At 35.3% G+C, this 21,978-nt stretch overlaps 1 pseudogene; it reads left to right on the top strand.

Moving 5' to 3' along the window:
- Positions 1 to 21,978, top strand: part of LOC128588746 (neuromedin-K receptor-like) — a 51,023-nt pseudogene that overhangs the window by 6,919 nt on the left and 22,126 nt on the right.

The following is a 21,978-nucleotide window of genomic DNA, read 5'->3' as shown; positions in this document are numbered from 1 at the left end:
TATTTAAAAGCCATAATCTATATCAAAATTGTCTTTGGGCCTGCCAGAACTAGTTTAGAACTTTTTTGTCAGGAAATAATTTATCTACATTAGACTAACTGACCAAAAGAACCAATATGAAATTTGCAGTTTATTTTGAATTATTATTATTTCCCTTACTATCTGGGTTATTATAAACGATTTATTTAATCTTTTTAAACCTGTTTTATTTTCCATAAAATCAAAACAACAGTATAATTTGGTCAGATTATTGTAGATATTAAATACACATAATGTATGTAATGAAGTGGCTGGCTATGGTTAATAGTCAATAAAAGCATCTATTGTCTTTACCAATAAGCAAAAGAGATAAATTTTAAAATCTTCCATTTCAAACATGTGAGTTTTACTTTCTTTTTGTATGATTCACTCTGTTTACCTAAACCAAAATACTGTTTTCATAATTATTTTTTCTTTTCTCCCTTTTTTGTGAGTTTTATTGAAGTATGCTTTACATACAGAAATTGCACATATTTAAGGTATGCATCTTGATGAGTTTGTACACATGTATACATTATGATGCCATGACCACAGTCAAGGTATTAAACGTGCCCATCACTTCTAAAATTTTCGTGTGTGTGTGTGTGTTTAGTAAGAACATTTAACTTGAGATCTATCCTTTTGACATATTTTAAATTCCAGAATACCATATTGTTAACTAAATATGTTAGTGAGTTTTATTGGTCACAAAAGGACAAATATGTTTTTTTTTTATTATATGTAAGTATCATGTTTACCTATTAGCTCTTATACATAATGAATTATAGGTAAATTATGACTACGTTTATTATTAAAAATAGTATATGTTATGGGGAAAGGGAATGGGGGGAGGGGAGAGGGAGGATGGGTGGAGTGAGGGTAATTGATGGGACCACATAAATATGTTAGTTAACAATACCCTTTTGACATATTTTAAATTCCAGAATATCATATTGTTAACTAAATATATGCCATGTTATATATACTAGATTTCTAGAATTTATTCATCTTGCATAACTTACACTTTATACCCCTTGGGCCCCTGGAAACCAGCATTTTATTCTCTACTTCTATGAGTTTGACTATTTTAGATACCTCATTTATGTGAAATTATGCTGTTAAGTGAAATAAGCCAGTCACAAAAGGACAAATATGTTTTTTTTTTATATGTAAGTATCATGTTTACCTATTAGCTCTTATACACAATGAATTAGAATATTTTCTTTAGGTAAATTATGACTATGTTTATTATTAAAAATAGTATATGTTATGGGGAAAGGGAATGGGGGGAGGGGAGAGGGAGGATGGGTGGAGTGAGGGTAATTGATGGGACCACACCTACCGTGAAATTTAAGCTGTGAAATTTACTAAATGTAGAATATAAATGTCTTAACACCCCCCAAAATAGTATATGGATAATTTCCAAAATAGTCACTGAAGAGTTAATTCTGCCTAATAGTTACTGAAGCAAAGATTGATATATTGATATAAGAAAATATCCTTATTTTGAAATATTTATCCTTAAGATTAAAATGTTTTGGCTTAGGTAATATCTGTTCTTAATGAAATCATTACCTTTGAAATTTTTGCATAAATCAAAATATATTCTACAAACACTGAATAGCTAAAAGTAAACTTGAAGCAATGTATGTTGTTTTATACATATAAGTACAAAAATATAAGTATTTTTGATATGCATTATTTTTAGCTCTGAACAGTGGTTAAATTCTCATAATTAACCTATTATATACAGTTAAAACTGAAAATTACTTCTTCGAGATATAGTGTTACTACCTTTATTTACCAAATGAATGAAGCTTGACTTGATTCTTAACTATGTTTACAGAGTTCTCAACGTCCCAAAAAGTTTTATTCCAAAAGTTGTATGTTAATACGTGTTTTAGAGATTCAAATATATTTCCCCATTACAACTGTCTTATGCATAATTACACAGATAACATCATGAAAATTTTCATGATACAGTATGAATTTGATAGGGGGTGTTATAGGAACTCATAGCCTCAATCAAACTTAATTTGTGCTTATCTAAATCCTGAACCCGTCTCTTGCTGCTTATAAATGGGTATGTTGACCATAACTTTCAGAGGAGGTTTCTCATCTTTGTCTATTATGTAGGAATTATTCATATTATTTCTCCATTAACTTTCTTTGAAAAAGTTAAACATACAGAAGAGAAATGAAGGTTTTGAGTGGTGCAACCAGTATAATTTAACCACTTTTTAAGGGCCTTTCCAATTCAATTCCACAAACATTTATGAATTCTGGTGTGTTCAACACAGCCCCAAGTAACCAATACTTTTTACTCACACGTTCTTTCTTTTTTTTTTTTATCCTTTTAAAAATATTTATTTATATGTTGTTAATTAGCAAATAATAATTGTGTATATTTGTGGGGTACAATGTGATTTTTTTTTGTTTGTTTTTTGTTTGTTTTATTAAATCATAACTGTATACATTGATATGATCATGGGGCATCATACACTCGCTTCATAGACCATTTGACACATTTTCATCACAAAGGTTAACACAGCCTTCCTGGCATTATCTCAGTTACCATGCCAAAACATTTACATTCTACATTTACCAAGTTTCGCAAATACCCCTGTAAGATGCACCACAGGTATGATCCCACCATTCCCCCTCCCACTACCCACCACCCCCTCCCTCCCCTCCCTTTCCCACTTCCCCCTATTGTTAGGTTGTAACTGGGTCACACGTTATTTCTATTGATCCTTACTTTACCTCAAAAGGTGAGTGTTCTTATTCTAATATTAACGATAATGGAGCTGAGGTTCAAAAGGTTATTAAACAATGTCAGAATAGGTTTACACCTAGATCTGTCTGATTCCTAAGACAAAGCTGTTTACCCTTCTACGCTGGCTGTGCACAGGCAAAGTCCTTATCAGCGTGTTCACCAAAACAGGGATAACTGTAGCCTTTGAAGTTCTTTGTTAAACTCTGTTAACAACAGAACCAACAAAATCATTTTGTTTGTTTCTACGTAGGTATATGGCCATTATTGAACCTTTGAAACCCAGACTCTGCCACAGCTACCAAGATTGTCATTGGAAGCATTTGGATCCTGGCATTTCTGCTCGCCTTCCCTCAGTGTCTTTACTCAAAAACCAAGGTCATGCCAGGCCATACTCTTTGCTACGTGCAGTGGCCAGAAGGTCCCAAACAACATTTTACGTAAGTTATTTCTCTGTAGTGATTTTCAACTCAATTTATCAAACATTTAGGAAACTATAGATGAAGAGCAACAAGTAAGCAAATAAGACATAGATATTTCTCTCAGGGCTCACATAATTGTTGGCAAAAGAAACAGGTAAAAATACGATAATACGGTATGACAGAAAGGTCAGTAAATTTGTGTAAGTTACTAAAATCATGATTGGAAACATGAGGACTTCTCTATGAGGTAGTATTGGAGAGTTTCCTGGAGGAAGTGAGAAGTGAGAAGAGCCATGTGCAAAGAAAACCAGGGGTTTATTGAGTGAGAAAGAAGAAACCAAATCCCCAAAGTGATGATTGCTCTTTTAAGCACAGCTTTAGGAGGAGGGACAGCCTGGTAGGTTCTTTAATCTTTCTGTTTGGTTTGATGTGGTTTGTGTTCCTTTGTCGCAGCATTAAAAAACCTGAGCACTGGGCAAAAAGGAAATTGAAATGTCATGTGACGTAATTTGGTGTTTCATATTTTTCACCCACCTTAAAAAGAACAAAAAGGGAAAAAAGGATAAAGTGTAATGGACTGGATTCTGTTTTTTCATTCTGATTTGTTATTTCATTCTTATTTCAACAAAAAGCTTATTTTCCTAATTAGCACCCAATGGTTTCCCTTTAAAACTAACAAATTACCTGTTGGATGCAATGTACATTATTCAGGTGAACTGGTATGCGAAAAGTCCGGGCTTCTCAATATGCAGTTCATCTATGTAACAACATTGTAACCCCTATGTTCATTAAAATAAAATTTAAAAAGCACATCGAATGGTGTGAATAATTGTCACCTTTTAAAGTAATCATTTTTTCTAACTACTCAGAGCCCAGATTTTTTTTTAATAAAAATATGAGGAAGCACTTATTTTAGGAAAATCAGGCAGATATTATTAAATTGACTACCAAATTCCACCCATTATTATGAATAAATCTTAGTTGCATGATAATGTTATCAGCCATGTTCTTTGGGGACCAAATTACTCTCCATTTACTTTAAATTTATACTTAGTAAGCTATAGAAGGATGACAAGGAGATTTAAGATTCACCTTACAAAAAACACTGCTGGAAAGACTAGTATAACTCTTTAACTACTTTGAAGGGTCATAAGACAGTGGAATTCACACATGAATTACATAAAATTCAATTTGGGCTATTCTTATTGTGATTTATCTTCATTTCTCTTCCTAACTGCATTCTTATAATTTTGATTGAAAGCTATGAAATCCTGGAATTTAATTTGGTAATTTATAGTAACATGACTTTGGTGTGACTAACAGTAAATTCTACGTGTTTTTTTTACCAAGCTAATGATGCAATCTAGTGCACCAGGAGTTTGGAAAGATACTTGTAAATGTCCTTACTTAATTTTTTTTAAATCACCGTCAAGTAACTTATAGATCCAATACGGCTTAGATTAGCCATCTACAGTTTTTTTTTCTGTGTAGATAAAAAACAATTTATTTCAAATATATCTTACATTGCAAGGATGTATAAAATAGTCCTACATAGAAGAAAATATGTGCCAGTTCATTAGTTTGTTATGCCCTGACCCTTTTCCTCAGAGGACACATTTAATTAGTTTAGCCCAAGAAGAGTACCGAGCAGGGGAAAGATATGGACCCTCAACCTCTAAGCAGGGAGATTGTATGTAGTTTAAATGAACGCTTCAGTTTATTGCATTCATACACAATGTAAAGACTGACAAAACTCAACTGGCAGCATTTGAAATATGACTACAGCATGATACTTTGATGGATTTTGTGAAAAGGGGCACAGAGATAATGTGTAAATAATCTCTGGCAGTTTAATCATGATTTAAATCTGAACAAATTCAAAGTCCCATGTATTTCAACCCAACAGGTGCTTCAGTAAGTGTTGTTCTCATTTCTTACAGTTACCACATTGTTGTCATTATTCTGGTGTACTGTTTCCCATTGCTCGTCATGGGTATCACATACACCATTGTTGGAATTACTCTCTGGGGAGGAGAAATCCCAGGAGACACCTGTGACAAGTATCACGAGCAGCTCAAAGCCAAGAGAAAGGTATGGTTTCATGTAGTTGACCTAGCATTTGTGTAGACTGCGGTCCATCAGAGAGGAAAGCTACCTATTCAGAGCATTTGAACCTAATATGACTTGATCACCGCCTACTTTTTAAAATGTTTGTTTTTATTTAAGCCACTGCCACATACCATATCAGTCTGTGATGGAAATCTTACGTCCTTACAGCAGGACTTGTTTTTATAACCTTTTGCAGAGTATTCTTAAATTATTCTGCCTGAAATTGCTGAAATTTCACTATAAATGAGATTCCAGTTGATTGTATTTTTGAAACTCTAGTTATCTTTATCCTTTATTAAGCAGAATGCCTCTGATATACTCTATAATCTGCCCAAAGCATGTTTTATCCCAGAAGTGACATCTTTTCTAGAAAGTGCTATTTTTCCTCAATCTATATCGATCTCTCCTCCATCTCCTGCTCACCTTTTCTCCTTCCTCCCTCTTTATCCTCTCTTTCTCTGTCTGTTCTTCTTTCTAATAAGCTATCAGGAATACCTGTTAAATAATGAAAATTATATTAATACTCTTCTATAATTTATTGGGTGACATTAAAAAGACTTTTTGACTTACTTATATTAAACAAAAACTCTAAAAATAAGATATTGACATTTTACTAGAACTATTTTATGATAGTTTTTCTTATTACCATTATGTGATTCCATAAGTGAGATTTCTCCTAAATTTGTGGAGTTGAAAGCAATCTTATTTCATCCTCATCTCTTTACTGATGTGTGCCTAATGATCTTGGAGGGTTTTCCCCAGGGAAAAGTGACTCCAACTGATTATGTTCGCCATTATTATTCATTCAATTTATGGTTATTTTATTTATATGTAAAACTACAACTAACTAAATGGATCAATCTTAAAACCACTTAACCACAAACACTCTCTTAAAAATGGTGATTCCGTTTAAAAATAAAACACAGAAAATGGATTCTATTTTAACTATGTTTTTTCTCTGATGTTGACAAATAATAGTAAGCAAAATCTATTCCTGGTTAACATTTATCATGCTCTCTAGTATTTGAAAACAAAAAAATAAGCATGATCATTCCCACATTCATTATATTTTGACTTGTACACACAATTTCATTTTATTTCTCTTTGAAAAAATTTAAAATACGTTCAAAACACTGTGTCCCAACAGCCCAACGATGGCATTAGCACCTAAAACAGCATCTTAAAATGAGAAGCTCGTCAGTACGTGGTCATCTTACATGAACGATGTCTGTCTCCTCTTTGTAATTTTAACCCTCCTTTATTATCATCTTGCTAATATCGCAAGACACTTTCTTCTGGGGGCAATTTCTCATCCCTGTGTTTTGGCTGTCATCACACTAAATAACTGATGGGATGTTCAACATATTTCAGAACAATTTCTCCGTTTATAGTACCGACTTTCTTGCCTTTTATTTTTTTCTTATTGGTTCAGGTATCGTTTTTTCTTTTTAACATTTTCCCTGTTCACTGAGAAACTAAAATAAGTCCAGTAATAGTAAATTATAGTTATTTATTTTTCATATACATGTAAAAAAATTAGGAAGAAATAAAAATTTAATCTGAGTGCTCTTATTTTTTTGATTTAGCATTTCAGAGAGAGCAAAGCTAGAGGGGAATGTTTTTCTGTTTGTTTTTTACTTTACTGCTACATAACTGGGAAAAGTAAGGCATCGATATTCCCTTTTGATTTCACTACCGTACAGTTTCAAAGTGGAAATACCAACTCAAACTGGGAGTGTGACCATTCTAGAATATTTTTTAAAAGTAAGTTATTTAAAAGTTGTAGTCCACATGTCTCTCCTGGGTTGTGTTCTGGGTTGAAATAATACAAAATGACATTTGTGTCATGGATTTTTCATAATAAATCACCTTGTCCTTGGATGTCTTTCACAGTTACTTATTGGTGTGACTATCAGTATTTAGGCAGTAATCCTCATTTTGTTCAGAATTTTTTAAATATCAGACCACAGTTAGCTCATTTCTTTTTATCTAAAGTTAAAATGTTATTCTGGAATCGTTAGTTATACAGTTATTACTATTAATTGATGCTATTGTCATGTTTTTCATATGACCATTTAGTCCTACCTGGTCATTTATTTTGTCTGCAAGAAAATGCATGTCTAATATTACAGATTAGATTGGACAGACAGAATTCAAAAGTATTGGCTACCATAATGCAAATTAATCATGATTATTGAGAAAAACAATTGTATACACCGTTGTAAGCCAGCCTCTTAACAGTAAAAGTAGCAGATATTGATTGAACTCCCAAATGCATGTGTATACAAAGAAATAAAAGATAAACAAATTTTAGGCAGATCACTAACAGGAGATCTTTGTCAATATTGAGCAGCCTTGCTTCCATTTCTCATTCTCCCCAAATCTTTAGGAATTGTATTCAAATGCAAGACTTGTACACCAAATCTTCTTCTTTGAAGAATAGCTAGCAGAAATATATTTCTTTTGTTCTTTCTTTGTTGTTTTTTTATTTCAAAATGTTTTTGTTACATAGACAGATTTTGTAATGCTCAAGTCAAGGCTGTTAGTGTCCCTATCACCCAAATGATGTTCATTGTACCTGCTGGGTAGGCCCTTACCCCTCCCCTCTTTCCACTTCTTGATTTCCAATGACTTTCACTTTTCTCTGTGCCCATGTGTGCCAGCCAATTAGTTCCAAATTAATAAAGAGTACATGTGGTCTTTGTTTTTGCATTCCTGAGGTACTTAGGATAATGGTCTCCAGTTTCATCCCAATTGCTGCAAAAGACATTACTCCATTTCTCCTTATGGCTGGTATGGGGGTGGGTGGGGAGGATGGATGTACACTTAGTTTGATTCCACATCTTTGCGATTGTGGATTGTGGCACAGTAAACATTTGAGTGCAGGTGTCTTTTTGATAAAATGAACTCTTTTCCTTTGGGTAAATACCTACTAGTGGGATTGCTGGATTGAACGTCAGGTCCGCTGCTGTTTTCCATAGAGGTTGTACTAGTCTGAAGTCCTACAAACAGAGTATGAGCATTCCTTTCTCTGCATCCATGCCAGGATCCTTTTTTTTCTTTTACTTTTTCATACAAGCCATTCTAACAGGGATAAAGTGATATCTCATTGTGATTTTGATCTGCCTTCCCCTGATGGTTGGGACTGGTGAGAATATTTTCATATGCTTATTGACCATTTATCTATCTTTTTTGAAAAACTTCTGTTCATGCCTTTTGCACAGTTTTTAATGGAGGTTTGTTTCGGGGGAGGGGGGTGTTGTTGTACTTGCTATTGTTTGATTTCTCTGAGCTCTTTCTGAGCTCTTGGTTTCTATTTCCAATGTGAAGACCATAGCAATGTACTGAACAATATGTATTTCCTGAAGGACAGCTTTGGCGAGATTATCGACCAATTACTACCAGAGTGGATATAAGCACGTTGTCAGATGTATAGCCTGTACCCATTTTCTCCCATTCTCTAGGATGTCTATTTGCTCTGTTGACTATGTCCTTTGCTATGCCGAAGCTTTTTAATTTAAATAAGTCCCCCTTATTTATTTTTGCAGCTGCTATAATTTCCCTTGCCAGCAGAAATATATTTCTAAGTTATATAAAACCTACCATGTTTCAAAATTTAACTAATATAAAATTATCATTAACTACCCCTGCTTGATTTATACTTATGTCCAGACTAAGTATATGTAGTTTAAAAATAATACTACTGGTTGTAGCAAGCTATAATTATCAAACCAACACCATACTAGAAATAAAAAAAACCACATATACCAATGGGAAAGAAGAGAGAGCCCAAAAATATACCCGCACATTTGCAAGAAATTAGTCTTGACAAAGCTACAAGGAACACTCACATTGGAAAAAATAAAAAGTTTCCTCAGTAGATGATGTTGGAGAAACTGAGTATTCCTATTCAGAAGAATAAAATTGGACCCTTATTTCACCATATACCAAAATCAAATCAAAGAAGAATAAGCCTTAAATGTAAGACATGAAACTGTAAAGCCGCTAGAATAAAACAAAGAGAACTTTCACTACATTTATCTGTGTAGTCATTTTAGCAGGTTTGACCCCACTAGTACAGGCAAAAAAGGTGAGAATAGACAAATAGGATTGCAACAAACTAAAAAGCTACATTGCAAAGTAAACAATTAATGGAGGGGTGGCGCCTTTGACTCAAAGGAGTAGGGCACCGGCCCCATATACCAGAGGTGGAGGGTTCAAACCCAACCCCAGCCAAAAAAAAAAAAAAAATGCAAAAAACAATTAATGGAGTAATTATACAACCTACAGATAGGCAGAAATTATTTGCAAACCGTATGTATGATAAGGGGTTAACATCCAAAATATATAAAAAGCTTTAATAACTCAATACAATAAAATAAATAAATTGATTTAAAATGCAAAATACCTGACAAATGGCCCCAAAAGCATATTGAAAATTGTTCAAAGTCACTAATCATTAGAGACATGCACATTTTCCCCTCTATCCTTGATTCTTAGTACATGTTGTGAGTATCTTAACTGAACTGGGCCCCAAATCAAGATTTCCTTTGCAAAAAAAAAAAAAAAAATTGTATTGTAAGTCATTGTATTTAGGTCATTAAATATGAAATGTCGATTTCAAGTCAAAAGTTGAGTTTATCATATCTCAAACAAGAAGCAGTACAATTAATCAAAGTATGCACCTAAACTGTTAACACAGTTTTACCATTTTAAGAGTAGCTTGTTTATGCCGGCAGCAAAGAAGCCTGGAGAACAAGTGGCAGTAAATTATGAAAGGTGTTTTCCATAAGGTTGTTGAAAATTGAATATTTTTCATTTGAAAAAAATTGTCCAAAGCTTGGAAGAAGTGGTAGCTGGTGCAAGGTGGGTGGATGACAGAAAGTTTCCAAGTTCAGCTTTTGTAGCTTGACAGTGTCGTGTGACAACATTGTCTTGCAGGCAGATTGGCCTGTTTCTATGGAGTAATTCTGGCTGTTTAATCACAGGCATCCTCATCATTTCATCCAATTAGTTGCAATAGACATCTCCTGTAATCGTTTCACCAGGTTTCATGACGCCGTAGTGAGTAATACCAGTGCTGGACCACCAAACAGATACCATTCGCTTTTTTTGGTAAATATTCGGTTTGGGACTGTGTTTCGGCATTTCATCTTTATCCAACCATAGTGATAAATGCTTACGATTGTCAAAAAGGGCATCTCCACGGCATCACCTACATCTGTTGTTTTTTTACTTTTTAAAAATATCCATTCTGACTGATGTAAAATTGTATCTCATTGTGATTTCAATTTGCATTTCTCTGATTAGTGATGTTGCATGTATTTTTAAGTATTTATTGGCCATTTGCATGTCTTTTAGAAAATGCCAGTTCATGTCCTTTGCCATTTCTTAATGGGTTTGTTTTCTCTAGTTCTGCTGAATGGTTTGAATTCCTCAGAGATTCTAGAACTAGTCTTTTGCTGAATGTATGCTTCACAAACATTTTCTCACTCTGAAATTCACTCTGTTGATTATTTTTTGGCTGTGCAGAAGCTAGTAACTAAGTTCTTTCTGACTTCATATCTGTTACAAACACATATCCACGTCTGTGCAGTGTTATAAAATGGAGAAAAACATAAACTGTAGAGTCAGACAGGATGACTGGATTTCTGCATTGTCAATTTCTGATTTCCTGCTTCATGATCTCTTATCCTCCATTATCTTGTTTATAAAATACTAAAATAACATTTCTTTTTTGTGTATTTTGACGAAGGTTAGTCAAGATAATGTATGTGTCAAAAAACCTAATGCTGTTAAATATGCAAATCCAAACTGCCCTTAATTTAGCCTGTCCATGAAACAAAAATAAACCTAATTATGATCGCTAATAAAAAGGATAATGCTTGTGATAGCTCTATGAATGCAACCAGCATTTACTGGTGCTTATTATGTGCCAGCCACTTGATGTAGGTCGTTAAGTTAGATTGGGCAATTAAATCCTGACAACCAGAAGAGAAAGACACTATTGCTATTTTCTCATTACAGATTAAGGAAAAAATATTTATAAGGGTTAAGTAATTTACTTGGTTGTGTATGATAAAATCAGAATCCGAACAAGGACTTCTAAATCCAGTGCATTTAAGCATCTGATAAGCTCGCATTTATTTAGAGATTACCTATAAAACACTGATTGAAGAACTGCACATTTTACAATTCAGTTGCTATTGCTGTCTGTTTTTTGCATAATACATATTAGGATGTAAGTAACTTTGACCAAATGATTTTAAAAAGAAGGATTTAACGCACATCTTCCTTAAGGGTCATGGCCTAAAATGGACAGCATAGTCCAGAAACTTTTCTATAATAATGTTATTAAATGTTTAATATACATAAGACACAAAAGTTGTTACTTTATTATAATCTATGATTACAAACCAAAAGAAACTTTACCACAAAATAACTATTTTCTAGCATATGAAGTAGTTTTTTTTTAATTTTAGAGGAAAGTCTTAGAGTCTCTGTCTTTACATAATTTAAGAGCACAGATAAGATTCTCATCTCTCAGAAATCTGTAGTTTTGCACACATTTTTTCATCCAACTAAAATTCTAGATTATACTACTTAAATGGGGAAAAGTTTATAGTTTTATTTGTGTAAACAAATTTTAAATGTGATGAGAAAGGATTAATTTATTTATTCTGAATCCTTTTTATAAGGGAGTGGCAAATATACTTCAATTTGAGGACAGAGAAATCTGGCAAATGACGTCATGGCATTTCCATCTTTAATTTTGCCTTCCAATTCATTTTGATTAGAACTTTGCATTTATTTTTGGAAGTGTGGTTTCTTAAAACTGCTGAACGCCCTTCTCTAGCCACCCGGACAATGATCTTTTTTGGGTTTGACAGCTCTTTGCTACTGAGCTTCACAATACATGGCAATGGCAATACAACATTTCTGCAGCATGTGCATAATTCCTAGAATTGTATTTGAATTCTCTAATGTGGGCCCTGGAGGTTCAATGGGCCACAAATTGTTGACCAGCCTCACTATCCAAATACCTCATTAAGATCCTCCATCTTCCTCTGGTCTCTGCTTCTAGATCAGTCTTTGCCATTTCCTGTTCAAGAGCATTCCTCCATCAATTAAACCCATCTTCTCAACTACAGCCTGTGTCTCCTGAATGTGTTCTCGCTCCGAATGTCAGCATGCTCACATCTTTCTATCTTGTACTCTACATTTGCTTCCATCTATCTTTCACCCCTCTGGTCAATTGTGCATGTGTTCCAACACACCATTCCACAGAAACTACCCTTGCAAAGTTACCTTTGACATCTTTGCAGCCACATTGGCTGGATACTTTTAGTCCTTGACTATATTGAAACAGAGAAATTCTTTGATCACTCCCCACTTGTGAAGTCTCCCCTTCCATGATATTTGCTTTTTTTCTCTCCTCAGGCCATTTCTCTTCAGTAGGAGAGTTCCAGTTGGATAATCTCATCCACTCTCAGGACAAGCAACACTCTTGAAAATAACTTTCAAATCTGCATTTATATTATGCTTATATGTAGATTTCTCTACTGGAGTCCCCTGAGATTTATATCAAAATTCTGTTAACCATCTCTCACTCCAGACCTATGCAATAGAGATTTATATCAAAATTCTGTTAACCATCTCTCACTCCAGACCTGTGCAATAGACACTTCAAATTAACCTGGTCAAACTAAATAATGATCTTTGTCTCTGAAATCCTTCTTCCCATCTATAGAATGTTATTAATACTCTATAAGCATATTAACTTATTCTATTAAGAATAATAATAGAATAGAATAATAGATTTTGCTCCAGACACAAAATCTAAACTAATCTATAATTTCTTCCTTTTATTTATTTATTTTTTTTTTTTTGTAGAGACAGAGTCTCACTTTATTGCCCTTGGTAGAGTGCCGTGGCATCACATGGCTCACAGCAACCTCCAGCTCTTGGGCTTACACGATTCTCTTGCCTCAGCCTCCCAAGCAGCTGGGACTACAGGCACCCGCCACAACACCCAGCTATTTTTTTGTTGCAGTTTGGCCAGGGCTGGGCTTGAACCTGCCACCCTCAGCATATGGGGCCAACGCCCTACTCACTGAGCCACAGGCGCTGCCCAATTTCTTCCTTTTCTTAATCAATATCCAATCAATGACAGATCCTTCAAATTAACTCTAAAAGCAATCAAATAGATTTCCTTCTTTCCTAAATTCCTGAACTATTCTTTTTACAGAACTACATAATTCATTTTGTCTCATTTCTTTTCTTGAGTATAAATTACATTTTTCTATTTTTTCATAGGTATGATAATTTTTGGTTGCATGCTGGACAGCATTATAAGAAAACATATTGAGACTGAATAATATCTTAATCTGAAAAATTCATATTGATGGAGATTTGGTTTTACATTTTGTGAGGATAAATGTATTTTAATTTTGCCCTTGGATTTAGGATTAATATTTTAGTCATGGGCATAATATGTTTTCTAAAATACAGACTGGGAAAAATCCAAGATTTTTACTGACACTTTGTAGTTTGGTGGGACCCAAACTCTGAACTATCTCCTCTGTACAAGAGACATATATATATAGATATATATAAGAGACATACACATAAATATATGGATATATGTATATATACACATATGTGTGTCTATGTAGATGTGTAAGCCCTTTGCTACTCTTTATATATTATGTACAATACTCTATACTTTATATATTATATATACTCTCTATATATGATGTATATATGTTTATGTGTATTTTTCTTATTTCTTATTTATATATATACATACATACATACATAAAAGCTACTCTGCCATTATGGGAAGGCAGAAACCCTAAATTTCCTTTTTAGAGAGTATCTTTATAATATGTCCTTGCTTATTTGAATGTACCTTTGGATTGTGCAGTGACCCATAAACTCATATTAATGTTTCAATTATAATTTCATGTTCTTCAGTATCCTATTTTGGCATTTCTTCTAGAACAGGTCACCTATTTTCTGACATTTTTGCTCTATGTGAATCTATAACATTTAATTTTCTGGGACACTTTCAGTTCTTCTGACATGCTAAGGGAAGGTCTTGAATGTGATGTTGTAAAATGTATTTCTAGAATTGTCAGAGCAAAAGGTATTACTCTTTCTCAGAAAATATTCACAATCTAAAGAACAAATATATAAACATTTTTTTTCCTAAGATGAACTTCATGAGCCAGTACAAATTGACATTGTACAAAAGGAAACTGCCTTCATTTCCTTTTGTGCGCCATATATCAGTTAACAATTAAAGGGCCATTACAGTCTTTGTACTTTATGACACTTTAAAAACATTTAATGTCCTTTTATTATTCAATTAACATTTTATAAAATGTTTTACTTTCCTAATTTTTCAGTAAAGTTAAAACAAATACCAAGAACTGTTTTACATGTCAGAAAACATGTCACAATGAGATTATCTATGAGATTAAAAGATTAGCTTGTAATTGATAATCCATTTTAATTTACATTCAGGTGGCTTCATGATAGTAAAAATCAGAGAAAAATAAAATCAATTTTGCCTAAATGTAATTTAGGGAAGAAATGTAGAAATAAGGAATAATAGCTGTACTTCTTAAAAAATACTAATTAAACATTTTCAGTCAAATTTTATTTTTAAAAAAGCAGCAGATAAACATGACAATTCAAGAATCTAATCTAAATATGCACTTGACAATGAAGCACATCTGAGTATGGAGTGGAAAAGGTCTTCCAAAAAACCGTCAAATATATTATCTCCAAGTACCCAAATAATAAGTCACTTCTGTAGGCTATTAAGTGGAATCATAAAGAACTAAAGATTCATTGCTGTGAAAACAAATCTGTAGTACGGTAGTATGAATCTTGGGTATTAAGCATAAGCAGCTGAATCAAGTTAAGAAGTTGAAAATCTGGTAAGAAATTTGTATACACAAATTCTGTGAGGGGGGGCGTGTGTGAGAGAAACTCTATAAGCCAGTTGACTGAAGAGCAACTCAATACCTAACTTGTTCAGTTGAACCCAGACATGATGTCAAATCTCCATTTTTTAGAAGGCAATTAAAAATCACAATTCTGATAGTACACAAACCAAATTTTAAAAATTATACAAAGAAATTAAAACCATATTCAAAGAGCCATTTTAAAGCTCAATTTCAGGACCCCGAAGAAAATAAAAGCATCCGTGACTATTACAGATGAAAATTAAACGAATGTCATTGAAATCAGTTATTTTTCCCCACTGAGGTCAAAAATTTATATAGAAATTTGATACTAGGCGGTGGAGACAAGATGGCTGACTGAAGCCAGATTTCCACAGAGGCTCCTGTCCAGAAGAAGAGTTAAAAGACAGAAATTTGGCAAGTAACCTGGCAGATTAGAGCTGCACCAAGAGAGAAGGTTGAAAAATGCACATCAACCCTACAGAGGCAAGCCACAACATCAAGGATACAAACAAAAGGTACAAAATCCATCACCAAGTGGATAGGAGCTCCCTCCCCCATGAGAAAGGCTGAGAGTACCCCATAACAAACGAGCAGAGTTCAAAAGTCCTCCCATTATACTCCATGGGAGAGATCCTCTAAAAACTGGACCTACTTCCCCTACTAGGGTGCCATGGCGCTCTCCTGCCAGGCCGAAAAACTGTATATATGCTCTACCTGCAATTCTAAGATCCCAGCACTTCCCTCCACTCTCACTCTGAGGTCTGGAAGCCTGTCCCCCAGAAGTCCAGATTCTTCGTTGTTTTCTCGAGAGGTGTGGACATGGCCTGGACTGCTGCTGGTCAGTACTAATTCTGTGGCACAGGAGTGAGGAGAGGATGGTCGGCTGAGAGGGAACCACACAGGTGCAGAGCAGCAGCCATTTTTGTCAATAATAGGACTCACCCCTGGATATTCTGGAGTCACACCCCCTGTCTCTGTGGACAACCAGAGGAGGCTGGGCATCTTTTTGGGTGGCAACTACTAGCAGAACAGATCTGGGATGGAAACTCAGGCACCATGAGTAAAGAGTTTGCCTGAAGTGGTACCGGCCTGTGTGAAGCACGGGGACTAGATAATGCACATGCAGAGCTGGCATATTCCCAGGGCATGGCTGACCCAGAGGACCACTTTACTAAGCCTGGGATGTACTGGCCCTCAGGGGATGATCAGCCTAAACAAAGGAGGGCAGGCAGAGGCTGGAACTGACAGGTAACCATGCTGTGAATACAAACTATAGCTGAGACCAGACAGGGCCTGAGGCACAAGTTCTGTGAACTCAAAACAGCTTCTCTTCTGCAGGAAAATTTAGCAGGGACAGAAACAAATTCCACAAAGTTGTTCTGTTCTGTCACTAACATCAATCAGGGGTGGGGCTGGAACTGAGTGAACAGCCCCAGCCTCCATTAAGCACCTGAGGTTGTCAGGCCTCACCTCCCCATGCTGGATAGGGGCAAAGAGCAGTGGCCTGGCTGAGGAGACACAGATCTCCTTGTGATTAGGGCAGGCACAACCCCCTGGAATATCTGCTCATTGGAGGGAACTGGGTCACAGTCCTGTGGGGTTATCAGTGACTGGGTGTGACAGAGACACAAGGAGGGGAAGGAGGCATCAACCTTCCCAGACTAATCTATTTTTAAGGTGGGTCCTCCTAACCTCACAGAGCACCAGACCAAGTCATCTTTGAGTTGTCAGCAGACCCCTGCGATCTAGTTGACAGAGACCTTTTAAACTCTCCCACCTGAGACAGATACTGACTGAAACAATTGATTTGGATCTTTTGAACTGAGCCAATCACCTGAGGACTATCCAAGTGGTACCCTGGGTGTGTGGTTGTAGGAAGGTTTGATTTTCCTTTTCCAATTGTTGCCTGTGCGGGGCAGGGTGACTTAATTGCTGGTATTTCTCCACAGCTGAGACTTCAACCCAGAGTAACTGTTTCACTAGGGTCAGACAGAGACCAGCTGAAAACAAGATGGAGCCACTTAGCCTCAACACACCAAACAGGTCCCAAGCCATAGCACTATACGGATCATCAGCAAAGCTTCAGGGGAAAAGGTACAGACACCAGTCCCAGCTTTTGGGAAAAGGGCTGCTTAATAACTATTTCTGGAGCCCCAAGAGCAACTTTTCTTTATCCACTTATCTAGTCAAACGGTGTAAAATAATCAGAGGGCAGAATCATGTTACCAGAAAAACTCTGGTAACGTGAATAACCAGAGTAGATTAACCCACCCACCCCACCCCCAAGGAAAGTAATGGCAGATGTAACTAAAGATCTCATTCATAAACAGATGGCCGAGATGTCAGAAATCAAATTCAGTATTTGGATTGCAAACAAGATTAAGAGAATGGAGGAAAAGTTGGAATTAGAACTTTGAGGAGCAATTCAAAAGTTGTCTCAAGAAATCAACAAATTTAAGACAAAATCACCAAAGATTTTGACACATTGAGGCAAGAATTTGCAGCCCTCAAAGATCTGAAAAATACAATAGAATCCCTCAGTAACAGTAGAATCCCTCAGAGTGGAACAAGTAGAAGAACGGATTTATGACATTGAAGACAAAGCTTTTGAATGCTTCCAAACTCTCAATGAGAAAGAAAAATGGAGAGCAAAAACAAATCATTCTCTCAGAGAGCTTGGGGATAATTTGAAGAAGACTAATTTCCACCTCATTGGAATCCCTGAAAGAAATGAAGTGGCTTCACAAAGCACCGAGGCTCCTCTCCATGATTATGAAAGAGAATTTTACAGATATGCCAAGAGATTCTGAAATTCAGATAGCAGTTTCAGAACCCCAGCACAACTCAATGCAAATAAGACATCCCCCTGTCATATCATAATTAATTTAACTAAAGTTAATATGAAGGAGAAAATTCTGAAAGCAGCCAGATGTAAGAAATCCCTTATGTACAAAGGGAAGAATATTAGAATGACTGCAGATATCTCTGCTGAAACTTTTCAAGCCAGAAGATGGTGGTCACCGACTTTTAATCTCCTAAAGCAAAATAACTTTCAACCCAGGATCCTGTATCCAGCTAAACTGAGATTCGTTTATGATGGAGAAATTAAATACTTTAATGACATTCATAAGTTGAAGAAATTTGCCATAACTAAACCAGCTCTTCAGGATATTCTCAGACCTATCCTTCATAATGACCAGCACAATCCTCTACCACAAAAGTAAACTCACTCAGAACTTTTGATAAAACTCCAACTTCCACAGTCGGGAAAGGATTAAAAATGTCCACTGGACTTTCGAAAAACTCGATACCCAAAATTTTACCAGGCTTATCAATATTCTCCATTATAATGAATGGCTTAAACTGTCCTATAAAGAGGCACACAGTGGCTGACTGGATACAAAAACTCAGGCCAGATATTTGCTGCATACAAGAATTTCATCTTAATTTAAAAAATAAATATAGATGCAGGGTGAAAGAATGGTCGTCCATATTTCGGGCAAATGGAAATCAGAAAAAAGCAGGTGTTGCAATACTATTTGCAGATACAATAGGCTTTAAAGCAACTAAAGAAAGGAAGGATAAGAATGGTTACTTCGTATTTGTTAAGGGTAATATTGAATATGATGAAATTTCAATTATTAATATTTATGCGCCCAACCAGAGTGCACCTAAATTTATAAGAGAAACTCTAACAGACATGAGCAACTAGATTTCCTCTAGCTCCATAATAGTCAGAGTTTTTAACACTCCTTTGGCAGTGTTGCATAGATCCTCCAATAAGAAGCTGAGCAAACAAATTATAGATTTAAACCTACCCATCCAACATTTGGATTTAACAGACTTCTACAGAACATTTCATCACAACAAAACTGAATAAACATACTTCTTATCAGCCCATACTACAAAATCAATCACATCTTAGGTCACAAGAGTCTAACCTCAGTAAATTTAAAGGAATAGAAATTATTCCTTGCATCTTCTCGGACCACCGTGGAATAAAAGTTGAACTCAGTAACAGCAGGAATCTGCATACTAATACAAAAACATGGAAGTTAAATAACCTTATGCTGAATGATAGCTTGGTCAGAGATGAGATTAAGAAGGAAATTGGCAAATTTTTGGAACAAAGTGACAATGAATTCATGAATTATCAGAACCTCTGGGATCCCACAAAGGCAGTCCTAAGAGGGAAATTTATAGCACTGCAAGCCTTCCTCAAGAGAACGGAGAGAGGGGATGTTAACAACTTAATAGGACATCTCAAGCAAATGGAAAAGGAAGAATACTTCAACCCCAAACCCAGTAGAAGAAAAGAAATAACCAAAATTACATAAGAATTAAATGAAATTGAAAACAAAATAATTATACAACAGATCAATAAATCAAAAAGTTGGTTTTTGAAAATGTCAATAAATAGATAAACCTTTGGCTAACCTATCCAGGAACAAAAAGAGTAAAATCTCTCTCTAATTTCATCAATCAGAAATGACAAAGATGAAACAACAACAGACTCCTCAGAAATTCAAAAAATCCTTAATGAATATTACAAGAAAATCTATTCTCAGAAATATGAAAATCTGAAGGAAATCGACCAATACTTGGAAGCAGGTCACCTTCCAAGACTTATCCAGAATCAAGTGGAAATGTTGAACAGGCCCACATCAAGTTCTGAAATAGTATCAACCATACAAAATCTCCATAAAAAGAAAAGCCAGAGACCAGATGGCTTCACATTAGAATTCTACCAAACCTTTAAAGAGGCACTAGTACCTATATTACTCAACCTGTTCCAAATATAGAAAATGAAGGGAGACTACCCAACATGTTCTATGAAGCAAACATCATCCTGATCCCCAAACCAGGAAAAGACCCAACAAGAAAAGAAAATTAGAGACCAATATCACTAATGAATATAGATGCAAAAATATTCAACAAGATCCTAACAAACAGAATCCAGCAACACACAAAACAAATTATACATCATGACCACGTCAGTTTTATTCCAGGGTCTCAAGGCTGGTTCAATATTCGTAAATCTATAAATGTAGTTCAGCACATAAACAAACTAAAAAAGACCATATGATTCTCTCAATTGATGCAGAAAAAGCTTTTGATAATATCCAGCATCCCTTCATGATCAGAACACTCAAGAAAATTGGTATACAAGGGACATTTCTTAAACTGATAGAGGCCATCTACAGCAAACCTATAGCCAATATTGTATTGAATGGAGTTAAACTGAAATCATTTCCACTCTGATCAGGAACCAAGCAAGGTTGCCCATTGTCTCCACTGCTCTTTAACATTTTAATGGAAGTTTTAGCCATCACAATTAGGGAAGAAAAGGTGATCAAGGCTATCCATATAGGGTCAGAAGAGATCAAACTTTTGGCCTTCGCAGATGATATGATTGTATATCTGGAAAATACCAGGGATAATACTACAAAACTCTAAGAGGTGATCAAGGAATACAACAGCATCTCAGGTTACATAATCAACATCCTTAAATCAGTAGCCTTTATATATACCAACAATAGTCAAGCTGAAAAAACAGTCAAGGACTCTATTCTGTTCGCAGTAATGCAAAAGAAGATGAAATATTTGGGAGTTTATCTAACAAAGGATATGAAAGATCTCTATAAAGAGAACTATGAAACTCTAAGAAAAGAAATAGCTGAAAATGGTAACAAATGGAAAAACATACCATGTTCATGGCATCAACATTGTTAAAATGTCCATACTACCCAAAGCAAGATACAATTTTAATGCAATCCCTATTAAAGCTTCACTGTCATACTTTAAAGATCTCAAAAAAAATAATACTTCATTTTATATGGAATCAGAAAAAACCTCGAATAGCCAAGACATTACTCAGAAATAAAAACAAAGCAGGAGGAATCATGCTACCAGACCTCAGACTATACTATAAATTGATAGTGATCAAAACAGTATGGTACTGGCACAAAAACAGAGAGGTAGATATATGGAACAGAATAGAGAACCAAGAGATGAACCCAGCTACTTACCATTATTTGATCTTTGACAAGCCAATTAAAAACATTCAGTGGGGAAAAGATTCCCTATTTAACAAATGGTGCTGGGTGAACTGGCTGGCGACCTGTAGAAGACTGAAACAGGACCCGCACCTTTCACCATTAACTAAGACTCTCACTGGATTAAATATTTAAACTTAAGACATGAAACTATAACATACTAGAAGAGAGTGTAGGGAAAACTCTTGAAGAAATCGGTCTGGGCGAATATTTTATGAGGAGGACCCCCGCCCCGGGCAATTGAAGCAACTTCAAAAATACACTACTGGGACCTTATCAAACTAAAAAACTTCTGCACAGCTAAGAACACAGTAAGTAAAGCAAGCAAACAGCCCTCAGAATGGGAGAAGATATTTGCAGGTTATGTCTCCAACAAAGGTTTAATAACCAGAATCCACAGAGAACTCAAACGTAGTATCAAGAAAAGAACAAGTGATCCCATCACAGGATGGGCAAAGGACTTGAAGAGAAACTTCTCTGAAGAAGACAGGTGCACGGTCTACAGACATACGAAAAAAATGCTCATCATCTTTAATTATCAGAGAAATGTACATCAAAACTACTTTGAAATATCATCTAACTCCAGTAAGATTAGCCCATATCACAAAATCCCAAGACCAGAG

Source organism: Nycticebus coucang, chromosome 6 (genome assembly GCF_027406575.1).
Source record: "Nycticebus coucang isolate mNycCou1 chromosome 6, mNycCou1.pri, whole genome shotgun sequence".
In the NCBI taxonomy this organism is placed as follows: Eukaryota; Metazoa; Chordata; class Mammalia; order Primates; family Lorisidae; genus Nycticebus; species Nycticebus coucang.
Note: the sequence above shows the minus strand (reverse complement) of the source record. Positions and strands in the feature narration are given on the sequence as shown.